Source organism: Malurus melanocephalus, unplaced genomic scaffold (assembly GCF_030028575.1).
Source record: "Malurus melanocephalus ecotype Western Australia unplaced genomic scaffold, MMel_1.1 scaffold_41, whole genome shotgun sequence".
NCBI lineage: Eukaryota > Metazoa > Chordata > Aves > Passeriformes > Maluridae > Malurus > Malurus melanocephalus.
In genome coordinates, this window is record NW_026623273.1 from 1,675,842 (window position 1) to 1,681,841 (window position 6,000).

Here is a 6,000-nt window from a genome sequence, read left to right on the forward strand (position 1 = left end):
TGGTTTCATTAATTTTTTTCTGGAGGGAAATGATGCAATAAATCAATTTTTGGTTGCCTTTCTTAATTACAGTTGTACATTGTGGGTATTTCACTTACACAGTTATTGGAGTTTTGTTGTATAAAACCTTTCAAAATGTCATGGACAATTCACTGGAAAAATAAAAGATTGCACATACCCAGTTTAGAAACAACAAAATAAACTGTCCCAAAGAATCAAACAAACAAAATGTCATCACCTGCATTGCTTAAATACCCTTCATCTCCTCGGGAAACAGATGGGGTTTGCACTGTGCCTGCAAGGTCACCAGCCTTGGGCTTTGCCAGACCAACAGAGGAAGTGTCTTCTGTTAAAAATACCCTCCTGCTTGTCCAGCAAACGTGACAGAAGTGACTGCTTAAGGGGGGCACATCCCTTCCTCTGGTCCTGGCTGTCATGCCAGGTTCACACAGAGCAGGGCATTGGCACAGGTGCTTAATTATTCTGCATGGAGCTTGAATGTGTCAGCTGAGGCTCAGGCACAGAAAAAGAACAGTCTCTGGGGTCCAGAATTTTATTTAAGTGGTAGTAATGTGTCCTGGAGAYAGTAAATGGAGAAGGTTTTCTGCAGAACTGTTTCCCACAGATCTCCAGAGACTTTACAAAAGTAGTGTTGATAGTTGGAAGGACAGTGACAAAAACCAAGAGACAAGACCAAGTGATATGCAGCAGCTCACTGTGAGTCATTGAAAAGCATAAAACTCACTTTAAAATGCTCCTGATATATTTTGGATAAAGACCTGGGGGGGGGGATTCTGCATGAAGGCAGTCAGTCTCTTAATACTTCATGTATTAATATAGTCTGTCCATGTTGCAGTCCCCCCTGTTCTACCTCCTACACTCTCTTGCATCTCTTCATCAGTATACTCATGGCAACCTAATTAGTAAAACAAAAGTTTGTGTGGCTTTTTATTTGTTTTGAGAAAGATTTCTTTAGTATAACTTAATCCCTAATTATTTGGAAAGAGGCTGTCTAAAGTTCATGACCCTCACAAGTTCTCCAATTATTTATAAAACAGGATTATAAGACCTCGTAGAGGGTCTTAATCAGGCTTCATCTCCTTGTACACTGGAACATTGATTTAATTAAATATAGCCTGCTTATAATCTCTACACTCACTGTTTTGGTATTTGCAGAGTACCACTTTGCTTAATTGTCCCTGATTTACCACCCATTATGAGATGAGCTCTCCACTAAAGCAACACAGTACACTAAAGGGATGGGCTGATGTGGGGGCTTACCTACAAAAAGTCCTGTTAATGTCTCTGTACCCTGTCTCGTAGTTACATTGCAGCATGTCACATGTGACTGTCTTGTTAAGTGCAGTGAGCAAAGGCCAAATGTTGGGGAGGACAAGGCAAACGAGAAGTCAGTGGGCTGATACCTCATGAGCCATGTGTGCACTCACCTGTATAAATTCAGGCRTGGTCAGAAGTGAGTCCATCCAGCAGCTGCATTGCTCCCAAGTGTGTTACCTGTTACCAAAAGTGCTCACAGATCAGCAGGTAGAGCAATGTAACATGCTGGYTGAAATCAGATAGCTAGAGTCAGGAATGGGAAGAATTGGAGATTTGGAGACCTGTGGATATTAGGACACTTTCTGAAGTCACCCTTATTCTGGTGATGCCAAACTTACAGAGTGAATGTCTTTGAAGGGTCTCAAAGCAGTCTTTCTACCAGACACARTAAGTTATACCTTCTTTGTTCTCTCCAGGCTCTAAATATTGTACCAGTTCAATAACATGAAAAGAACCATTGTCCTGTTTAAACTAGTGGGTACATTTTGTCTCCCAAGATCTTCTGTTGGAAAAGCATGGAACATTTTGATCTGCTGGATCAGAGGATCTGCTTTTTGGGSAACTGCCCATCTCTCCTGTGTCATTGCACGCTGATGGTGATTAATGTATTTTAGTGATAACCACTCAAATCAGGAGAGCTAAATTTCTGTAAAACTGGTATGGTATTAGAATATTACCCATACATGTAAGCAAGTGTTTATCTGAATGTGAATTTGAGACCTGTCATTTTCCTGTCTATGAATATAAAGATACTTCATTTTCTGTATTGCTTCACTCCTGCCATCCTTATCGCACTTACATCCCATTAAGCCAATAGAAAATTTGATTGAAAATAGRAAACAAAGTGACAGCTTTTTGACTATAACAGATGTTTATTTTGTAGCTTATGCCTTCTAAGTTAGAAAAAGGAGTTTGTGTTGAAATGAGATTGTTTCCCCTGACACATGACMGTGATTTTTCCTGTGTTTTTTCCCAAATTATCTTTATGACTTCCATTCTTCTTAAACAAATTGCAGTTTTCTACATTAAAAAAGCAAAACTAGCGCCAAAATACTTTCAGACACATAATATACAGGGAGTAAGTAGTGGTGTTGGAAATTATACAACTTCTAAACTTTTWAACTAATTTTAGTCAGGGGTTTTGTTTGTCTTTGCCCAAGGAGAAAAGAGTGGAAGTTTATTCTCAAGAGACTCTGCTCCCTGGGCAAGGCCTGATAAGTTTAACATCTCCATGGGCTGGGGGCTGCCAGAGGATGCACAAGAGATAAGCGAGCATTTATGAGCATCARCACCTGAACATCCTCCCTGRTGTGTCAGAGACACCTGGTCTGCGAAAAGATCAATAAGAGAATGGAGAGTGAGGACCCCATTAGCAGCGAAGCAGAGGGATCAATAACCRATAGGAAACCAGTATTAAGAACTGTGTAACTTGGGACCAATGAACATTGAACCAATTAATTTCTCTGCGTTTTGACTGTATAAGTACATTGAARACATAGTGAAAAGCCACATGTGGCAGAATAATTATCTCTGTACAACCCGGTCAATGTGTGGATGAAATGATTTCTGTTGCACATCCTGGCCAGAACAACATGTCTTAATTCGGTAACACTAAATCAAAAGATGTTGTTGGAAAGATTTGTTTTCCCCACAATTTTGGTGRCAGTAGCACAGACATGACTCAAAAGCAAAAATGTTCAGTGAGCTGAAAATTGCTGCAAATRCTGGGAGCTGAGTTAGAGCTGCCCCTTCCTGTGGTGTCCAGGCGTGAGCAGGATGAAGATCAACATCTCTTTCCCAGCCACTGGCTGCCAGAAGCTCATTGAAGTAGACAGTGGATGCAAGCTGAGAACATTTTATGAGAAATGGATGGCCAGAGATGTTCTGGTTGATTCCCTTGGTGAGGAGTGGAAGGGATACTCATGTATCCAGTTGTTGCCTTGAACAGCCAGTTTTTAATAATGACACAGACACGGTTAAGGGAATGAAAGGGTTTTACCTCGGTATTTGGGATCCCTGGTGCACAACTTGATGGCAGAATGCACACCCGTGTACAGCACGGATACAAGTTTTAAAGGTTTCAGGAATTAGCATATCTATCTAGGATTCCCCAGTAAGAAACCCAACAAATGCAGTGATGTCCCCCAGATGAGGCCAGAGCCCAGTTTACACAAGATGTTCCAGAGACAAGGATTCACCCAAGGCTGGAGCCTCGGGTTTAAGATAGCACAGGGCACACTGATCCCGCTGATCCCTCAGGATGTTTGGTCTCTCTGCCCAGCAGAACTCCTAAATTAAGCTGGAATATCAGGCTGCAGGAATTACAAACATGTGGGCTAAGGTGTACAGGGGGATGCATAGAGGGTACAGCAAGTGTAAAAAGGAAAAGCAAAAATCATCAGGCATCATTCCCCCCCTTTTTAGAGACTAACAAGACTCCACCTTTTCTAGTGTCYACACTACATTACCTACAACTATCAGAGATACTTCTTTTACCCAGGCCCCATCTGCTAACCATGAAAAATACGGTCAATTTTAAGGTTTTCATTTTGGAAACTACTTCATGTAGAATTTGAGTCCCTTCCCAATTTTCATAACAATCAACGGCCAGTTACCACCCCCATCTAGAGGAGATAACTGGGTAAAGATCCAGCAATTCCTCCAGTCAACAGCTCTGGATATATTTTGGACCATCATGATGCAATTAATSRGCCAAACCCTGAATCATGTTTACCAGTTAGGCAAACAACAGACATGCGAAAAACAGTTTAAACCACATCAGCTTGATTTGCATCAGTCTCTGGTTCTTCGATGGTTTCACGAGCAGAAGTCTTCTTGTCTCTGGAGTAGTGAGTCTATGGTCCTTTCTCAGCAACTTTGACYGCAGTGAGGGTGGGCAGCAAAACTTGGAACRGTCTCTTCCACTCAGCTTGCAAGAGGTTGCTGTCCCACCACTTGATGTAGATCCYRTCTCCAGGATGGAATGGATGAGCAGCTGTGTCCAGTCCTAYGGGCTTGGACAACATGATGAATCTCTGGAGCTTCTGCGAACTGGAACTTAATTTCTGCAAATCAATACAAGTTTCCTCCGAGATATGTGGAACTTGGTATGGTTTGCCATATAAGATTTCATAGGGACTTACATTGTCCTCTGGCTTGGTTGTATGCRAGCTCTCAGTAAGGCCATAGGCAAAGCTTGAACCCAAGTCGCTGAGGTTTCTTGACAGATCTTATTGATCTGGCTTTTGAGGGTTCCATTCATATGTTCAACTTTGCCACTTGCTTCAGGCCTGTATGGAGTATGCAGGTCCCAAGTAAGCCCCAGAATCCTGCCAATTTCCCTGACCACCAATTTTCCTGTACGTCTTTCCATTGCTTTACCAAAAAGGTAATTTCCCAATTCAGGRGTTGTTTTCCCTTTTTGATGACCTCTGCAGTGCAYGACAATTACCTCTGTAGTCTTCTGGATACTCTGCAGGAGTGCAGGGATCTGTTCKGCATGCTTATTTTCATCACCCTGAGCAGTCAKCAGGSCASGTTCCTTCCAAATAGCTCCGTGGGCATGAACAATGCTAAGCACATCAGTCCATATGTCCACCTTCTTTCCCTCTCTCAGTTCTAGAGCTCTCGTCAGTGCAATCAGTTCAGCTTTCTGTGATGACACATCTGAAATCAAGGCTTTTGCCTCAATTACCTTATCTATGGTGGTTGCTGCATAGCCTGTCATCCTCTTGCCATTCCTTGTGAAACTGCTTCCATCAGGAAATAGTTCCCAGTCTCGATTCTCCAGAGGCACGTGCTTCAGGTGTGGTCTGCTGGAATAGGTCTTCTCTCTTGTCTGCAAGCAGTCATTCTCAGGCATGTTATCAAATAATGTGGATGATGAAAACACTGCAGGGTTTACAACAGAAGTTGTTTTCAGGGTAACATCATCCTRTTCCAACAACACAGATTGGTAGTTAAGCATTCTGCCAGGGGATAGCCCCACTTTTGCTCCAGTATGGGCACCACTGCGTGGGGTCCATACACGACAATGTGCTGCCAAAGGGTGAATTTATGGGCCTCTGATATCACAATGACAGTTGCTGCTACAGCCCTCAAACAGCCAGGCCACTCTTGGCTAATATTGTCCAGCTGTTTTGAAAAATAAGCCACAGCTCTTCGATGGTCCCCAAGGTGCTGTGCCAGTACCTCCAGAGCAACACTGAGTCGCTCATATGGAAAAAGTTCAAAAGGCTTACTGGAGTCCGACAGCTCCAGCTGCTCCAGGTGTTTAAATGCAGCCCTTGTACTCTCTATGGACAAYAAGATGGTTCTCTTTTCGGCTGCCTTAAGGGTCCCATACAGAGGTTTTACCAGCAGTCTTTTCCAGTTCTTCAGTTCTTTTGCCAGCTGGCTTTCAGATTTCCAGGTGAGCTGGATCTTCTTCCCTGTCTCAGTATCTCTCCTATCAAAAGCAAAGAGCTTTTGACTATTTTTGTGCACAGGGATAGGGGTATAGGAAAAGACAATTTTCTGACCCAAAACAGTACTCAAGTTCATTGTTCAGTGTAGTCATGATTCCCTCACTGGGAATCGAACCTGGGTCACAGCAGTGAGAGCGCTAAACCACTAGAGCACCAGGGGATGTAATCTGATTTTGTCTCTCCTGTTCGGAGGAGC

The 6,000-nt window shown here is 42.9% G+C and overlaps 1 protein-coding gene and 1 pseudogene across 1 annotated transcript in view; both read left to right on the forward strand.

Moving 5' to 3' along the window:
* EGFLAM (EGF like, fibronectin type III and laminin G domains) overlaps positions 1-6,000 on the forward strand; it is an 82,691-nt gene that overhangs the window by 34,925 nt on the left and 41,766 nt on the right. The window lies entirely within an intron of this gene.
* LOC130572805 (40S ribosomal protein S6-like) overlaps positions 3,115-6,000 on the forward strand; it is a 6,641-nt pseudogene continuing 3,755 nt past the window's right edge.